The sequence below is a fragment of the Clarias gariepinus genome, chromosome 7, assembly GCF_024256425.1.
Source record: "Clarias gariepinus isolate MV-2021 ecotype Netherlands chromosome 7, CGAR_prim_01v2, whole genome shotgun sequence".
NCBI lineage: Eukaryota > Metazoa > Chordata > Actinopteri > Siluriformes > Clariidae > Clarias > Clarias gariepinus.
This window is the reverse complement of record NC_071106.1, coordinates 14,649,932-14,670,000: the sequence shown is the minus strand read 5'-3', so window position 1 is coordinate 14,670,000 and position 20,069 is coordinate 14,649,932. Positions and strand designations below refer to the sequence as shown.

The 20,069-nt window shown below is 36.4% G+C and overlaps 1 protein-coding gene across 2 annotated transcripts in view; it reads right to left on the bottom strand.

Moving 5' to 3' along the window:
• Positions 1 to 20,069, bottom strand: part of tspan9a (tetraspanin 9a) — a 245,092-nt gene that overhangs the window by 203,763 nt on the left and 21,260 nt on the right. For both annotated transcript variants that reach the window (XM_053500909.1, XM_053500910.1), the window contains exon 2: positions 16,137 to 16,206. The gene's annotated coding sequence lies outside the window, so the exon portion shown is untranslated. The remainder of the gene's footprint in view (positions 1 to 16,136; positions 16,207 to 20,069) is intronic.

Here is a 20,069-nt window from a genome sequence, read left to right as displayed (position 1 = left end):
CCATGGTTCGTTCGTATCTGTGGAAATTCATAACTTGAGTGTCCGTAAGTTGGGACACTACCTGTAACAAGTACTAAAATTCGGTGTAACTTGTATTATTAGTTTAAATGCCATTTCCCATAAAAAGTGATAATCCTTTTCTTGCTAAATAATCTTTTCCTCCACACTCCAGTCCAGTAGATGGCAGTATTGCAACAATCCTGCAAACTAAAAAAAGAAGTGAATTCTTTGCAAAATGCAAGTACAGTATGTGCAACTATAACATTAAACCTGTTTGTATTTTTTTACAAAAGCTGTCATATTTTTAAATAATTAATCAATTTCAGAACGTTTGTAAGTTTATATAAATAATTTTAAAAGTGTGAATCAATTCTGAATCAAAAAATGCCCCAACAATTTAATTTACTGAATCGACCAACTAACGATCCATCCAACTGCATATTCAATTAAATTACAAATCTTTAGTGTTAAGTTTGTTTCTTGATTTGTATGTGCATTCAAGTTCTGGATTCTAACATTTGTCTCTTTTCTGTTGTGTTAACAAATACTAAGCATTAGTATTTGACTCTACTTTGAGTTTATGGTCAAAGCCTTAGTTCTTCTTCCTGTTTTCAAGCTCTGGTGCTTATTAAAAACATATCTGCACCTGCATCCTTGCCTTATATATTATTGACCGAAAGGAAGACTGTCCGCGTGATGCAGCAGATACACTATGGTGTTATTTGTTGACGCTACAACATCCAGCAATGTCAGCTGGGATACCCTGGTGGAGGTGAAACCCAGCAAAAAGGAATGGGTGATGCTCCTGCAGTCCTGGCTTGTTAAAACGGCACTTAAATGAGCGCAATTCCTGATTGCCAGAAACATCCTAGCATGGGGAACTTAAAGGATTTAGCTGAAGGCATAAACAAGATGTTCTACAATACTTGCTCAGAATTGAGTACAGTATTTTTTTGGGTTGAGGGATTGGCTATGTTTGGAGAGAGTGTTCTTAGTGCTTCCTGGTTCTTGTGCAGAAAATATCAGTTAAAGGAAGTTCCTTGGATCAAAAAAAGGACCCCTGCAACATGACCAACACAGACATCACTTCCTTTCAAGCCTCTCATGCCTTTCCCAAGTAAGATAAGAACATCAGAAACCTTTTTGCTGATATTGTGAAAATGACATACTATTGATAAAATGCTGATTATATACTGAGACAAAAACAGAAATGTGTATACAGTAAGTTTATTTGTTAATAATTAATAAGTTATTTATTAATTTACCATATGGACAATGACATGTCAGTGTCATGACAATGTCAGTCCAAAATGACAAATATTATGCAGATAAATAACCTATATATTATTAATGTAATGCTTAAAAATATATGTAGATACTTACATATTATTATTATTATTATGAAGTGCTGTAATAGTCATATTACAGTATGGTTTGCTTGATAATAATAAACGGTGTGTGAAATTAATGCCAGGTCTCACGTGAGCTCAAGATCATTTTGCCCTCCAGTCAGGCGCAGTGACTGATGGGTAATTTAGCTTGTCATCAGTGAGGTGATGAACCATGTTCAGTTGTTCCTTTCACTGTTTGTAGTTCCCTGCGAACTGAGCAGCTTTGCTCGCTACAGTTTGGAATCTTACTTAAGATGGTTTAATACTGTACCCTGTGCAGTCCACTGTGCAAGGAGCTACAAGACAATCAGCATGCAGCATTTTTTCTCTCTCTCTCTCTTTAACTCTTTTTAATTTTTGCTCTCCTTTATATTGTTTCCCAGCTCTTAACAACAGTCACTAATTAGCTACACTTTCCTCAATTTCCCACTTTACCTGCATCTTACACAGCTTGGCCACAGACTTCAATTTCAGGTTTCTTAATGAGCGCTGTAGGTGGCAAAACCTTTTATTAGGTGAGACCTTCCTTTATAGTAAGTCATCTTCCTGTTCTTCCATCATTGGATGCAGGCATTCCAATATCCACAGAAGGCTACAGAATATTTATGGAGATGACACCACTGACAAGCAATGTGTATAAATGAGTAAGGGTTAAAACAAGGTATAACCAGCACTGAAGACACAACATGCAGTGGGAGACCATCAACTGCGGCGAAGGGGATTTTAAAGAGGATTCAGGAGTTGCATTCATTAATGGTGCAAATGCGTCGCTTGTGATGGAGACTACATTAAGTAGTACTTTTGTATTAAGGTAGAATGTGCAATTTGAACAAGCAATGTCAGTTAATAAAAAAGTTTTGCCCCTTTTTTTATTACTTTCAGTACAGCCCTTGTATTTTAACTTAACTGCCATAATTGCTATCTGCCATCTTTAAAGTTTTAAGTAATTGTTCTAGTTTATTGCTGCTACTTAGCTTATCCTTGTTTTTAGAGGTCAACAGATCTTATTGTATATAATATAATTATATAATGTTTTATCTTATATATCATTTTTTATTTTATTTTAAATGAGGTATCCAGCTTTTTTATTCTTAGACAGCACGTCTTTAACAACCTGAAGCCGAATTTAAAGGCTTGTAGCTAAATGAGCGCTTGTTATTATTGTACGATTCATAGTCAATTACATTTCAATAATTTATAAATTATTTGACTATCAATATAGTTGTTGCTGGTGTTGCACTCTTAGGTTGTGTGACACAGTGCTTTGACAATGACAAAAGCCCCTCAGGCAGCATCCTGACAGCAGTTACATGCTTAACGAATGCCTACATGTACTGCCGTGATCCCTCAATCCTCTCATCCATCACCGTCTGCTTCACCAAGCCTGCTTTCTGGTTTTTGCTCCACAACCAAGTGATCCACATTGCATTAACATGCACTAACACGCACTAATGTGCATTCATACACATCTACACCCCCACACACAAAATATATGCTGTGTTTACAGACAAACGCAGACTGTCTTTCTCTTTGACAGCACACAGGGATCTGGTGTATTGATGTATATTAAATATACTAAATGTTCTGCCCACCCATGAAGCCATGGTCTGTTAAAGGAATATATGCTGCATGTTCATGTGCAAGACTTGTATTTTAATGTATATAAAAAGAACAGGATAGTTTCAGCCTGGGGTGCACTGAGAGCATGTGTGTACCTGTCTAGACTTTGTGTGATGAACTACTCAGAAAGAAGGAAGAAGAGAAGGAAGGAAAGAAAGAAGAGTGACTCATGTTAATGTACAGCTGAGGTTAGAGACAGAAACATGGGAGACAGACTGACCTGCAAATGCATGTCTGCTGTACATGACTCAACATTTTATACTAAAATACACCAATCAGCCATAGTATTAAAACCATTAACATTACAACCACCTATTTTTTTCTTTTCCCTTGTGCCACCAAGGTGGCTCTGAACTTAGAGACAGTCTGTTACCAGAACATTCAGGCAGATGATTCTTTGGGTGCTGTGGGTGGAGGTCCATGAATTGGACTTGTCCGGTGTATTCCATGGGAGCTATAACAGACTGGGATCTGAGGAATTGTAGGACCGTGTCAGCGGCCTTGGGCTATTTGCCTGCTGGGCATAATAGAATGTGGTGCACTAGGTTTTTTGATACCTTGCTGTCATGGCCAGTATTGACTTATTTTGCTGCATTGGCTTTTCTGTGGAATCGATGCAGATTGTTTAGCTTTTGGTTCCCACAGGCATGGGAGAACAATGAGTGCCCATGATCCTGTTGCCACGCTGGTATATAGTTAGTTGGCGATCAATGCTATTCACTTCACGCAGTGGTGCTAATGTTGTGGCTGATTGGTGGATATTCATTTGCATTGACATTTTCACAGAAACAATTCGCATCTTGCTAACATTACTACATCTAACAGGATATTTTGCTAATTTCTGCTCAACTTTGGCATTTGTCAATTATGCAACATCATTTCTTAAAAGCATACTGCTATAAACTATTAAATATTTAGCTAGTGAGTCTGTCTTGGGAATCCAGCTGCATTAGCTAGTGATGGTGCTAGCAAAGACAATTCGGGCAGCTTGCCAGTGAAACAAGCAAATGCAACTCTAAAGTGTAACCAGGAGTGGAAAAGAACCAGCTTAAATGATATTAAAGACACATGCACGAAATATTAAATGGCTGCCGGATAAGTGTACAAAATCAAGCCATGTCAACCAAGCTTGTCATGTAATACACCAGCGTGTCATTCCTTATCCTCTGGCTAGATCATGTTAGCAATGCCTTGTTTGCAATGCCTTTTTCTCATTCGTGTTGTATGAAATACATACAGACTTATAGCTCTAAGTTCTACATGCAAGGTCATCAAAAACAGCCTTTTGTTTTCCGCTGGTGCCAACTCAAATCTTTCCACATGTTTATTAGGCAAAATCTACACTAAATATACAGGTGACTAGAGAGAATGAGAAAGAGAGAAAGTAAGAGTTTGTGTGTGTGTGTGTGTGTGTGTGTGTGTGTGTGTGTGAGAGAGAGAGAGAGAGAGAGAGAGAGAGAGAGAGAGTATGTGTGTGTGTGCTGACATCTGTGTTCACAGGAGAGCAGCCAAAAACACTGCTATCATTAGGTTTTACTGAAAAAATTGAGCTGTTAAGTCAGCTGGAGTGAAAGTGAGGAATGAAAATGTGAGAACGAAAAGTGATGAAGAACTGGTAGCGAAAAATGGGAACACAACACATTTGAGTTGTCGTATTAAGTGTAAAACATGTCAGGCAGCAGAGGCTTTTAAAATAAGCTTTAACTTGAAAGGGTGGCATTAAAAGCCAATAGTTTTTTTTTTTAATCTTTTTTCTGAAAATCCACTGCATTTTTATCAATGGCTAAATATCAAAAGGTGTTCAATATACTGTACACCCTTCATTAAAAGGCATGCAAATACTTATATTAGGCTAAGAAGTGTAAATTAGAAAGTGGATGTTAAAATATGAATGGTGTTCATGTTTTGTCTAGTCTTAACACTTGAAAGTTGATTGGTTTCCAACAATAGTTGCGTAATTAGCCAATGATTCATTTTTTTCTTTTTTTAATAACCATTATGCTTTAACTAGTTCTACTTTATGTTTGATCGCAACTTAGCTTCTGTTATGACAGCTATGAACAGTCATTTCCTCACCAGGCTTTCTTTTTTCTTTCCCTCAAGGAACTCTCTTGAACTCGAAAATACAGCTAATCACATTATTCACACTCCAGAGGTCTTAATTTATTGGTAGAGAGACCATATCAAAATATAATTCATGGTTATACAGTACATTATTGTGAAAAAGTAGAGTTAACAGTAAACTAAACAGTAATTAATGAAGAAAGGTCAATATTTGGTGTGACGATGCTTTGTGGACAATTTTGTGTCAGGTACAATTCTTCTGAGGACTTTGCCTGTTCTACCTGCTCCATTTATGCATACAAAACCCAGCAGCTCCAAAATTGTTTTTGTCTAAAAAGTTCTCACTTATATGGTATGCTGTGTCCTTCTCTGGCATACTGATGTTTCAAAATCAGAAATGTTTTTAGTACTGACTCAATAAACTAAATAATAATAAAAGTCATACAATTAAAAAAAAATGTATAACAAAGTTTGTACTAAAAATCACAGGGTACCGTAGACTTTTGCACAGTACTGTTATATGTTCTGTTTACATTATTTTTGAACAGAAACTTTTACTGTTAGCTTCACGTTACTGGATAAGGTGTGTCTGCCATGTAAATTCCTGTGATGGAACACGTATGCAAATGCAATAATGATTACAAAGCACAGCACTCCATGTTAAAAGTCTTGGCATGTTTCTATAGTGTGCTTTCTGTTGGAGAAAAAATGCTGCGGAAGAATTCATTCTTCACAGAGGTAATGAAAACACTGATTATACCTCTCCTTTTTGTGAATTTGAAAGCAGCACTGGTTTAATTAATGCTTTCAATTGCTTTACCCTTAATTGAATATACAGTAACAAAGCAGACACACAAAATCAGCAGCAGGTATACTGGAGCCTGCAAATATTTTCCTGTACAGTATTCACTCCGTAGTCTAAATCCTGAGCTATTAAAAAAAAAAAAAAAAAAATACAATAAAATCCTATTACTCATAAGCATAAATAAAGGCAACACTTCAATGTGTGACTCAAATTTTTCTTAGAAAGTGCACTGGCATTTACTATGCCTTATGCATATTAAAAAAGAAAATAATATGAAAGAACGATAAATCTGTTAAAATAAGCGATTTTGACAACTACTCAAATAATGAACATTGATGTAGCATTTGAACTTAAGATATTAGTATGATATATATATATATATATTTTAAAGCACCCCTATTGTGTGTTAATGCATGGGAAAGTTGCTACAGTACTGTTCATCCTGCCTAAAAGTATAAGTAAGGTGCACAAATTACCATTCGTGTAGAGGAATCTGTGGTCCCATCTGCGGAACTGAATCCCATCAAGCTTTAGATGAGTTTGTACGAAATTAGATTGCTCTAAGTCATCATCTGTGAGAAATGTCTATGATGGCAAATGCCAGCTTTATGGGCTTCCCTTGTTCCTCCGAAGCATCAGCTTGAGCTTCAAATATAATCCTCATGGCACACAAATGTAATGCATTTATCTTCAGGAGTGCATCTTTAATTAATTAAAATACACACTCACACACACCCACACTCTCTCTCCTTCTCTTCATCTTCCTCAGGCCAAGCATCACTGTATTAAAACAACAACCACCAATATACAGCAGTGAGAGAAAGTACCAACCTGTGGACATGCCAAAGAATAAAGAAAAACACTTAATGTAAGCAACTCTTGCATTTTATTGACTCTTGATGTTTGTTTTTTATAAGACCATAAATATGAGAAATTAAAATGGCACTTCAGGCTAAAACTGACAGGTCTATAGTGCCGGTTTATAGTTTGGAGAGTCCATGAGGCCAGCAAAAATTACTGGCTCAAGGTATATAGCAAATTGAGACAGCAAGAAATTACATTAAACAGGAAAAAGGTGGCAGAATATGTGTTTGACTTTCTGAAAGTTTATTAGCTAGTTGTCTTGGCCTAAACTCATTTTGTGATTGTATTTGTGACTGAGTTAGTTTAGAGTGTACTTATCATGATGTAACTAAGCTAGTTTGAAGAGACTGTCACATAAACCTAAGCTTAAAGTATGTTATTTAGTAATTTTTTTTAACTGAATATCTTGGTGTTATGGCACTTTAACACAATGCATAGAGCTGATGTTATACGTTAGTAAAACTAGTCAATGCTTTTATTGATCGTCTCTGGTATGATTTTACTTGACGGCTATTGCTAGAATTATTAGTAGATTTAAAATGATGATCAGCAGTACAACACTAGTCTAAGAGTTCCAGGTTTGGGGTTATGGTCATTTGGAAACTTTTTTTTTAATTATTATTTCATTTAGCCTGTGTCTCATTGCTGGTATTCATGGTAAACCATAGTGCCTAAGTAAGCTAAAACTTTGTTCAGCTAGCTTGCCACTTCCTATTCTACTTTGGCTAATATCACACACACACACACACACACACACAGCTCAGCTTATATATTTTGTCAGGATAAAGCTAACATATAATCAACTTAATGTGATCTTCTGATAATGCTATACTGCTCTATAGTGTTAGCAAAGTGAGCAGTTTTACTAACGTGTGGACATCGATATCCTATTTCAACTCATAACCTTTATGTACAGGGTGAAAACGGATATTGCTCAGAATCCTGCAACAATGAGCAATGAGTTCGTACACAATGAGAATATTGCACTGCCTTGATTAATTACTTGAGAGAATAAAAGCAACAAGAACATTTAAATCTTAATTTGTACGTTGAAGAAAAAGAACACAGATGCTGTTGTTTAATGATTCCTACTTAATAGGCCAGTGAATATGCTTTAAGATTTCTGGAAATGAAACAAGATGACAGCAGACTCCTGTATTGATAATATATGGGCTTGTATTGTAACTTTCATAACTCTTAGTTATTAGCGCGCTAAAAAATAAGCTCGCAATCTACACGCAGACAGTGAGTCGAGCTATCCTCAAGCTACAGTATGTGGAAAGTATGATCCTTCGCTTGATGTCACCTTGATGTATGACTGTAAGACTCAACACATTTAATGGGGCCATAAAAGGCATGGTTATTCTGCCAGGCCTGATAATAATAGACTTACAGCGCCATCATCAACATAGTTATGGTTTAAAGCTTGCCAATCAATCCGTCCAGCAAGGGTGTGTTCATAAGCCTTGACCTAATGGCTAGACTGAAGCACCAATGCCATGTGACCTCAATTCCAACTCCAACTTGGGAGAAAAAATTAGTCTATTCTGAGGTCTGCACTGCTCTGAGCTAATTAGTGCAGTACAGGTGTGAGCGTGCTGATGCACCAGTACGTGATTTTTGTAGAATTACGAGTGAGATGAAAAATTCTGCCTGAAATACAATTTTAGCAGAGGCACCAGTGGCAGTAAAGGTGACAAGTCCAACACAGAGAGCTTTCTATTATCTTTTGAGCTGTTAGCAATGTGATATATCCTGGCATTTGGGCTATGTGTAGCAGTATGGAGGGGTGATTAATATTGGGATTGAATATCTCTCTCCCTCTGATCAAGTGGGGAAGGGAGGGTCTCGTGAACTGGATGCTGCAGCTATATTTACCCCGTTAAAGTGTGGCTGCACATCACGTTGGGATTCTGTTACATTCGAGGCACTCTAATGCCTCACCCCTTTAATGAACGCACATACACACAGGGCACAATTCTTACACTCTTGCCAATACCCAAAGGCCTGATCATAGAGAACAAGGATGCTAAAAGCAGAGATGCTGGCACTAATGAGGACCAGAATGACAGTCTATCATTCTGTTAAAGGATCAACAAGCAAACCATGACAAGCTTCAGCCGGTCCTACACTTTTTGCTGGATGGTGCACTTTCTAACAACCCAAACCAAGCAGTATTATCTCTTCTCAGCTACAATTGTTGGTGCCCGCTCTAACAAGCTTATAATTTACAACAAGATTTTCAACTTTTAAATGCTACTTGCTTACCTGATAAATGTGAGCCCTGAATCTATTCCAGTGGGACGGTCAGATTATTTGTAGCCTACAGTGTGTTAGACAATGTAACATAAGACACGCTGAACAGTTTTAAGACCTCTTCTGCCCCCTAGTGGCTGGATTTAAAAACTAAAACCCTAGAAAAGACGTCAGTGCAGTCTTATTGATTTAGACTCAGCCAGCACAGTCTTATGACTGACATGAATAAATGACCCAGGGGGAAAAAATGTGCCTCTACACAGATATCAAATGGACTGCCACAGGGTTTTTCAATTTCCCAGACGGCACTGTACGGGTACAGCAGTTACAGCACAAATCCTGACAAATATTTTCAGTATCGATTTTATTGCATACTCCACAAGCAGTGCCACTACATTATTCTTTACAGGATACATGACAGCGATCAGTCGGACACACCTGCTGAAGAAAAGAGCAAGACTGAGCAGAAAAGAAAGCTTTTTACTTTAGCTGATTTAAACTCTAAGGATCTGATAACTCTGTACTTACAATAACTACTATAGACACAAAACTGCTTAGATTTTAAAATGGATTCCCAAAACCAACCATATCTACTAAATCTATTTGCCTACTTATCTGCCTGTTTGAATATCTATATATCTAATCTATCTATCTATATATCTAATCTATTTATCTATATATCTAATCTATCTATCTATCTACAGGTATCTATCTATCTATCTATCTATCTATCTATCTATCTATCTATCTATCTATCTATCTCCCTGTCTATCTGTTTATCAATACACCTCAAGCCATCTTCCAATCTGTCCTATACTAGGTGGCCTATCTACAATACCTGTTTGTCTGTCCTTACATGTCTATCGATATATTGTACGTGTATGCATCTGTGCATGTTTAGGTCTGTCAATCAATTAATCAATCAACCTGTCTGTTTATTAATCAGAAAATTAATTATTAAAATGAAAGCAATCAATCATTGTGCCTGTACTATTATTCTGTCTATCTAGCGATTCACCTATTTATCTGCCTGTCCATCCATCACTCTAAATGCCTGTCCATAGATATAACTGTTGATCTGTCTGTCTGTCTGTACATCAGTTAATCAGTCTATCTATCTATCTATCTATCTATCTATCTATCTATCTATCTATCTATCTATCTATCTAACCCTGCCAATCTTCCTGTGGGACTGTACAATTGATGTGTCTTTCCATCTGCCTGAACAGCTGTCTGTATCTTAGTCAGTCAATGAGCCAACAATCAATCTATCAGTCAATCTGTCTGTCTGTCTGTCTGTGTATTTAGGTCTGCCTATCTTTGTCTATTTATCTGTTGTATGGGTAAAATTATGTGTATATGTCTGTCCGGTACTCTTTATACATGTCCCTCTATCTATGTGTCTTTACATCAATGTATCTATCTACCTGTCTATCTTATTATCTATCACCTTTTTACAAGCCATAAGAAAGAATATTACACTTTCTCTTAGTCGATTCAATTAGTACAAATAGCACCACATAAATAGCACCAGAAAATCCTTATTTAATCTCTCAAAAGTAAATATTTATCTAAACGACCATGTCAGTGCCATAAGAATGACAAAAGCTTGTGACTACAAACAAGATAGTAAAAATTATTAGTCATGCTGTCAACATTACCATGTACCCTGTAAGTATTTCCTGATTAAGGATTTGATGACAATGATTGCACAAAGCTGCATTTTTTTTTCTGCATCAGTTTCAAGCGCTACAAAGTTTGACATCACTGTATGTGGGAGACTGATTGCAAGAGATTAAACAGGATTCATGTTTTATTTTTTGCACTGTAATTGATTGAAAGACAATGTGTCAACTGTTTTATAGCACTGCATAGGACAGAGAGGGGAAAAAAAAACAGACCTACAAAACAAACATAGGAAACAGCACTTAGGAAAGGCATAATATGGGGAATTCAATGCATTTCTTTTTACACCTCCTGACTGTCAGGCCACAGATTCTCATCCAGATCATACAGATCACAACAGATATCTTTCCTTGCACTACAGCTCAGGAAGAATTTTTCAGGATGTCTTATCTAGCCTCTGCAGGCATCTGCTGTGATGTCATCACATGCTGCATCCATGGCAGCCGCCTATTTTAGAGAACTGGTTGATCATTGGTTCAGTTAACGCTTCAAGCATTCCCCATCGTTGGTGAAAGTCAAGATTTATATCTGTGAGCAGTTCATCAATCTGGGACACATTGTAGAGGTGTAGGAACTGTCTAATAGAAATATAGAATATATAGTATAGAAAATATGCTTGGCAGATTTTGACAACTGGGTCAACCATTTTGTATGTTATGCACTGTCGCCTTGCACTTCCAGGGTCTGGGTTTAATTCCCACCTTGGGGTCTGTGTGCAAGGACAAACATTAAGTCAAACCTAATCAAACCCAGACATGTTATGTGTTTGTACTTTCCTGTTTGAGTTACAATTGAATTAGTGTACACAACACTAATGTACATGTGCTTGGTGGGTTTCCACGGAGTCCTCCAGTTTCCTCCCCCTGTTCAAAGACATGCAGATTAGGCTAAATGCCCGTAGAATGAGCGTGTAGGTGTGTGTGTGTGCCCTGCGATGGATTGGCACTCTGTCCAGCACTTTAGATGATGAATGAGTAAGTGAGTAAGTGAGTGAGTGAGTGAGTGAGTGATAAGTGAATGACTTATGCAATGAAGTGAGGTTTTCAGGGGGTAAGGCTACTCAACAGAGAAGCAGCAAAATACTGAAGCAGATGTGTACATAATCATTTCCATGACTGTCCCAAAGCATTTATGATTAACTATGAATAAGACATTGATTTTAGGATGTACACAAGCAACATGAATGTGCTACCAAAGCAACTAAGTTGAAAAACTTGCAGATTAGGCTAAATGTGGTTGTATTATCTACAGCCACTAGATGGAGCCAATCACATGCACCAAAGTCCATTTCCCATTCATTAACCCTCCATAAACAATGTGAGTAAAAGACAGCTGTATAAAAACAATGTGCATTAGAAAAATTCCTCATATCCATCCTTCTCGAACCATATGATCCTACCTGATACATATGCTTTCACTGTTTACAGTGAATTAATGTGTAGAATGCATACACTTGCATTCTATACACCCGTTAAGACTGTTGAAGGTTTTTGGTTGGCCTGATCAGAAACATGTGCTCTACTGGGAAACACAGTGATGGGACAACAACCCTATATTAAGAATAAAAGGTTAGTGAAGGGTCATCTTGGAGAGACGGGAATAGAAGCAGTGCATGCAGAGGGTCGAGCAAGACCGAGCGCAAATGTGGTCTTCACTAATCCTGAGTCTTATCTAATCAGCTTTCCTTTCACAGTCTGTGATTCTCTCATGCAGGAGTCAGTGAGGGGGAAGAGAGACCCTTCATCTAAGTAGTCGGCACACACATGCACACAAACATTAAATCAAGCCTAATCAAACCAAGACATGTTCTGTATTTGTACCTTCCTGCTTGAGTTACAATTGAATTAGTTTACACAACACTTCTAGGTATGTCTTTAACAATGGAAAAAGAATTATATCACAGCACTGTTGAATTATTGATCAAGAGATGTTGATCACTTTCTATAATTACACAGATGAACATATACTAATTGCTGTGGTGAAGCGTGTATAAACTCCAGGATAAAAGGACAAGTTGTTCCTTTTAGTTTTTTGACATGTTAAAGTCTTGGTCAGGATGTGGACCTTTGAGGTTGGTAACATAAAGTGGATTTTTGGTCTTCAAGAGATAGTAAAAAAGGAAAAAACAAAGAAACACCAGTTTACATCGGTAATGAAAGGAAAGAACATTAAATGCAACTAAAACTACTTCTTACTCACTAAACTAAAAGCTCACGTAACTTTCTGTTCTCTAAACGAACCCATTCTAAACCAATTTCGTTTTTAATAAGCCCTGCTTCATTTTCGAGCTTCTCTTCCTTCCTTAAAATCAGTTCTAGCGATCAGACACGTCATCTTGCCCTCAGCCCTCTACTGAGCAGTCAGATTAGGAGCCGAGATTAGAAGGGATGGGACGTGCAGCTGCTGGCCAACATGTGTCTAACAACCGAGACTCGAAATCTGTGGGATAAACTTTGGGCTCAATCTTAATTGAAACAAACCATGAAACTGACATAGGGGTTCTTTGGTCCCCCACAAGGCAAGCTATCCCTTTGCCATTAGGTAACGGACCTTGTGCGGTTTACACAAACCGCACTAAGACTCAGAAGAGGTGTTGTAATGAGGTGGCCAGGTGATAATTGGTGCGCTATGAAATTAGCACTGGTTGAAGTCAAAGCACAGCAGCTGTGAGTTTACCCTCCTCTAACACACGACATTCACACTAATCACATGATGGATAATTAACTAATAAGCTCAATCATATGTGGGAAAACACTAAACTGTATAGTGCCTGAGTTCCTCAAAGCTCAAGATAAAGATTCTTGAGTCAGACTCAGTAATAATGTATAAGGCACTGCTTTCGGCATGTGCAGACCATTTATGAGTTGGATGAGTACAGATTTGCGAACCAGCCAAAAAGGAAAGATTCACAATGCAAGCGCACCTTTTTTGTAAAAGCAAGTACTATGAAAACATAGCGCAGACTAAATAAATGACCTGTTTTTTTAAGTTTATTTAGGAAAATATGTATAAAAGCCAAAGGTTAAACCCTGTCTCTTAATGTAATTAAGCCCTGCTTAAGAGAAAAAGCAAAACATCATGAAAGCCAAAGTAAGTAAAATCATAATAAACTCATAAAAGCATGGAAAAGCACTAAAACCAAGTCCAATGCCAGCCATTGATTAGACACAGAGAAAACATTTTTATAGTGTCTTTTCCACTGGTTTTGTTATTTCATATTTGCTCATATCAAACCTGAACTCAATATTTTATATACAATGTAAAATAACTGCATTTTATGCCAATACAACAGAAAAGCATTTAATTAACTTCACAGCCATTAAAAACCATCATAGGGCAGATTCAAGCCTGAGGCTCCAAAACTCCACCATATCTAAACCCTCACAGTATCCTCCTGTCACACAAGCACATATGTACATATGTACATACAGTATAAATAGGAGGAGGCCTAGGGTGAAAAACATAAATAACACTATTTATAATATTATTTCCAGCAATTTACACAAGTAACTCAACGTGAAAATTAGATTAATCGGACGGAGTGATTCTTGAACACGATTCAGAAACCCACATGGCAGGAAACCTTCAGTTCTGTTCCATTACACGCTGCTAATAAAACATCTACAAGGTTGTGCGGTCACCGTGGGTTTTGGCATTTGAAAAGAAAACATTCCTCCTTCTGACAAAGAAAAACACAATTTCCTGTATTTCCTTTCCAGAAAATAGAGCTACATGAGGAGATGTCGACTTAAGTAGAAACTATACCAAGTGCTAATGTATGTTCCTTGCTACAGACATGTGACTCTGCTTACTTGCAAAGGTCATAAAGCCAATGACAGATGTAAAGTATTAAGAAAACAAGCTTGGCAGGTGTAGTACTATTAACTAACTAAACCCTGTGGTGACAGTTTTTACTGTACTTTATTTACTGTACATCACCTACAACTGATTATATATCTTACTGAAATCAATCCATCTCTCATTTGTCCAAACTGCTTGTCCTCCATAGGGTCATGGGAGACCTAGAGCCTACCGTAGGAAACTCAGGGAACAAAGCACGGTACACAGCAGGGAAGAAACACACATGCTCACACACCCAATCACACACTACAGGCAAGTTAAAAACACCACATGTCTCTGGACTCTGCAAGGGAACCTGAGTAGGTAGAGAAAAAACACCAAGCACTGAGAACACAAGCAAACTCCATACATACACAGAGACGAGACTCAAACCCGGCGACAGCGCTAACTACTAAGCCACTATACCACCTTGCTTGCTAAATTCACAAAAAAAAAAAAAAACATGAGCACAGTCTATAAGCTATGTTAAAATAATAATTTCATTTAAAATGTATTCAAAACACTTAAATTAATACAAAATTGTGGTAGATTTTTTTTGATACTCGTATTTTATTTTCATTTAAAAGTTCAATCCATTTAGATTTTGTAAAAAAAAAAAAAAAAAAAATATATATATATATATATATATATATATATATATATATATATATATATATATAGTTTTAAAGACAGCAGACAGGCCATAAAGAATACAGTAAGAAAAAACTGCTTCCATCACAAATGTGTTACTTCCTGTTCAGCTCAGATCATGTTTGCTAGTGATGGTGAAATCCATCTCTCCGTGCGACAAAGTTTGATCTATGATCCCTTTACGCATTACTAGCTACAATGTTCCTTAAGTACCTGTGGTGCAACTGAAATCTGACACATCGTTAGTTTTAAACTCTCAACATATGGTTTATGACTGACTTTACACCCTCACTTGCGTTCAGCTAGTGCAACTCGTTGCTGCTGGTGCCTCGAGTAAATCACACCTTTAGGATTTCAGCGCATGTTTCCACTTGTTTTAGCTGGTCTAATAAGCAGATAATTACTAGCCCTTCGAGACGCAGCTTAATATTTTCTGAGTAGGTCTTTTTGTGCACTGAGCGTAATTTTCTCCCAAAGGAGAGGGATAAATGCTAAAAAGCAGGGCAGTTGTTTCTAACTGCCAGTGACACAGAGTCACAGAGACTGGCCAACCAGAGGCATGTCAACTAGCCGACCACACTCTCATACTCAGCAGCTCCAGGGAAACCTGCTGGCTGTGAGCCATTAACACAACTTACACGTGGGAGGACTGAAAATAACCATTATAAAGAATGACCCTGATACAATCTTAGCAAATTGACCCTGAAAGCACTCTTTTTCAAGGACTACACACTCTGACAAGCAACTTGCTGTGAATAACTCTTACGTTTAAGAGTTTAACTAAATTAATCTGTGGATAACTAAACACATTTGTTCAGATCAAGAGCATAACCTACAAACTTATCATGTGACGAACAAAATATTCAACAAAAACAGATGATGCAAAATGAAAACCATAGGCCAAAATTTTACGATTCCATTAACCAATAACTAAAAATCATTTTAGGTCTTTATCTTACCACTCTAATGTCTCTGACCAGCTTCAGTGTGGAGGAAGATGTAATGATCTGGTAGATGTGATAGCCTGCCCTGTTAAGTAAAGAAAGCAGTTAAAATGTATTTTTAGTGAACAGGAAAAAAAAGGACATTTATAGTAAAAGCTTATTAAGAAATCACATTAAAATGTTTTTTTAGGTCTCCTGCTATGTTTATTTATAGTTTTTTTTTTCTTTGGGCTTTGTCTCTTTTATCTTGTCTCTTTTTAGGGTTACCACATTATATCATTTGGACAACAAGGTTTGTTTACAGGTAAATATAAAAAACCATAATTCACAGCGAAATAGATTTAATAATTCTTGAGGCATTCATGATGGTTTGGATCTACACATACTGCTCCTGAGCTTCCAGTGATCCAGACGCTCCTTTGTCCTTGGCACCTGCTGATTCATTCCTATGCTGAACTAGACTCCATGATAACTTGGAAAACATTTGTTATACTGAACGTCCAGCATAAGGATGAGTTCCCTGTCGAGTCTGGTTCCTCTCAAGGTTTCTTCCTTTTGACATCTCAGGGAGTTTTTCCTTGTCACCGTCGCTGTCGGCTTGCTCATCAGGGACAATCTCACAATCTCATTATTATGTAAAGAATTTTTTTTTTATTCATACACACTTGCATGAATTTTCTTTTCATATTGTAAAGCTGCTTTGAGGCAATGACCATTGTTAAAAGCTCTATATAAATAAAATTAAACTGAATTAAATAAAATAAATAAGGAAACTAATTTTATTAATTTAACTAAACACCTATAAGAGTTGTCAATTTTTCAATCCAAAATCTTCAAAACGCATATTATGATGTAAGTGGTAGACTAACCTACAAAATTCATCTGAGGCAAAATATGCAATTCCCCCCCCAAAAAATATTAATTTATTAAATAATAATAATTATAATAAAAAATAATAATATTGATAACTATAACAACAACTACAACAATAATAATAATAATAATATTTTTTTATGAATATACTGTACATCTGTAATTCATGCAAATGTGGTCATTACTTTTGTTACTATACTCAATTTTGCTAAATATCATTAAATCACTCTTTTTTTATTTTACCGCTTGTTTTTGAAAGATAGCTATAATTATATATAGTTAATAAAATATAATTAATATAAGTAATCATGAAAGTATTTTAGAGCATTCGTGAAATTAGCAATAAATGTATTGTTTGTTAGCTTTAGATAACATTTCCTCGCACTGCTTAGTATGTGTATTTTTTTTAAATAGGCCAAATTTAACATCAATAATAGAAATCACTGTAACCCATGGAAGATGTAATAAAACGCTTTCCTTTGCCTTTTTTTTTTTTACTTTAAGTGTTAACCTGAGTAATGAATTCAGCACTGTATCCTTAACATTTAGGTTAATGTTCATTTATAAATTTACTTCTACTTAAATAAAGATTATAGTACTTAACCTCCGATTTACTACAATGGCAATCTGAAATCAGCCCTTCACGTGTAACGCTTTTTAGAGCGCAATGCTTAAATACATTCTCAATAACTCTATGAAGTTTTGAATGCAAATAACATTCATGCTTAAAAAATACAAAAACCCAACAGGCACCAGTAAATTCCCTACTCTACAGCATTTCTGCCAATGGCTGAATATCGAGGCAAAGGGTTAAGGGGTAAATATGCAGCAGCGCTTAATATAAGGTAAGGTTTTAGTGCTTAGAGCTGTTACTCTGACATTTGGGATACATTTGCACACTACTTTCCCTGTGGTTGAATTGCCCAGTGTAATGTACAGTGTACTCTAATGGACTGTAATGGCCAAACCAGAGCAGTGCAGGCTGAGGTGCCACTCCATGAACTCATGCTACATGAATAGACAGGAAGCAGGTCCAGGCTGCAGCTGTTGCTCAGTTCTGTGTAGGTAAAGTTCTGTACTTCATGGCTTTTTTTTATTACTTTTCTTAAGGGCTGTTAAGTATTCCCATGTCCATCACACAGACCTGTGCTGAACCGCAGTACTGCCTGCTATGCTTCAATTACAGCTCAACCAAAAAGCAGGCCCTGGCTTCTCTCTCTCTCTCTTTCTGAGTCAGCATACACCCGATCGTACAACACACTGACATAGTGTAGTAAAGTAAAGTCAAAACTAAAGGAAGGAGACGTGGCCTTCTAAACATGATTACTTTATATTGGTTCAGTCATAAATCCAGACGACAGCCAATATGACAATGTGCAATCATCTGCATATATTAAATTAGTGAACTGGCATCCAATTGGCAGGATATTTCCTTTATCTATCTCAATCCTAGCTATTTAGATAAAAATGTTTTTTTTTACACAATAGCACTCTTCTTGTTTTTTATCCTACAGAAAGCAGCCACACTCTACAGGTCTATTAAGCCCAATAAAAACATATATAAAATTCTACAATAATTTATCCAGCACAAATTGGTAGCAACTACAGTATAGTCCACTAGAGCTGGGACTGAAAAATCAATTCAGTTACATATCACAAGTCTTTTGTGTTTCAATTCATGTATTTGCCACACTGACTCCAATTGTATACAGGTGCCTCTCAATAAATAAAGTTGATTTATTTCTGTAATTCAATTCAAAAAGTGAAACTCATATATCATATAGATGTATTACACACAGACTGATATATTTCAAGTGTTTATTTGTTTTAATTCTGTTGATTATTGCTTCTAACTAATGAAAACCCTGTATGTGGTGCGCTCTAAACTATTCACACATTGGCAGGTAGCACAGCTAAAGCACAGAAGCAAATTATTTGTTAAGTTTGTTTACAATTGTAACGAGACCTAAAAAAAAAAAAAAGTATTAAATGTGAATATTTATAAAATTGGGCTACAAAATTTCATTACAAATCGAATTGGTACCTACTGTAGGTATTATGATATGATATTCCATCCCTAGGGTCCACTGAAAACTCTTGCCACTTCAGTACAAAAACAATGCATTGTAATATTTTTAACCTCAAATTCTTTCCACTCTGGACAGTACCTTACTGAATGATTATCTGATTCCAAATGTCTTGTCTCATGGGACTGACAAGTTTAACTGTATGAAATATTACAACACATACAGTACTGTATGTAGATATGGAAATGTGTTATTGTTACAGGGGGAGCCCCAACGCAGAAGTTAAAAGGGACTGTTAAGACGTGGATTGATTATGTGTACTTTTTGGGGGGGTGGGGAGGGGGGTGGATAACTCGGTAAAGGCGAGCCCTTTGCAGCACCACTTGGTAACTCATTCAACAAAAAAAGGAGGAATGACTTTTACCACAGCATGGAGGCGCTTTTTTTTTTATTCTATTACCGTTTTTTTCTTGTGAAATTAAAATGTTTTTATAACTTCTTATTTTATATTATATATTTCTTTTCAGTTTTCCCTTTTCTTAAACTTTTCCCTTTTCTTCTCTTTTCTCTTTCTCTGTTTACTCTTTGGTTTTATTTTTTCTTGATCTTTTTACTTTTCTTTTCAGCTCTCTCTCTCTCTTTTATCTTTTCCTTATCCTTTTCTCTTTTAATCTTTTCACTTTTCTTTTCAATCTTCTCTTCTCTCCTTTTATCTTTTCGCTCTTTAGTTTTATCTTCTCTTGATCCTTTTACTTTTCTTTTCAGTTCCCTTCTTTTATCTTTACTTTATCTTGTAACTTTTCTTTTTGTTTTTTTCTCTCTTTTCTCCTATACCAGAGCAATGTTCTCAAACCTGGTGCTCTAGCTGTTGTGAGAGTTCCTGAAATCAGATAGAACCAAGCCACATTTAAATTACAGGTACATGCTATTTTAGTGCTTTTCTCTAAGCACCAAATGAAAATATGCAGAAGTTTGACTTTAAAGTTTAATAATAAAGAGAAACCAGAATGCTAAGACTGAATGTCTATGAAAAAATATGTCCATTTCC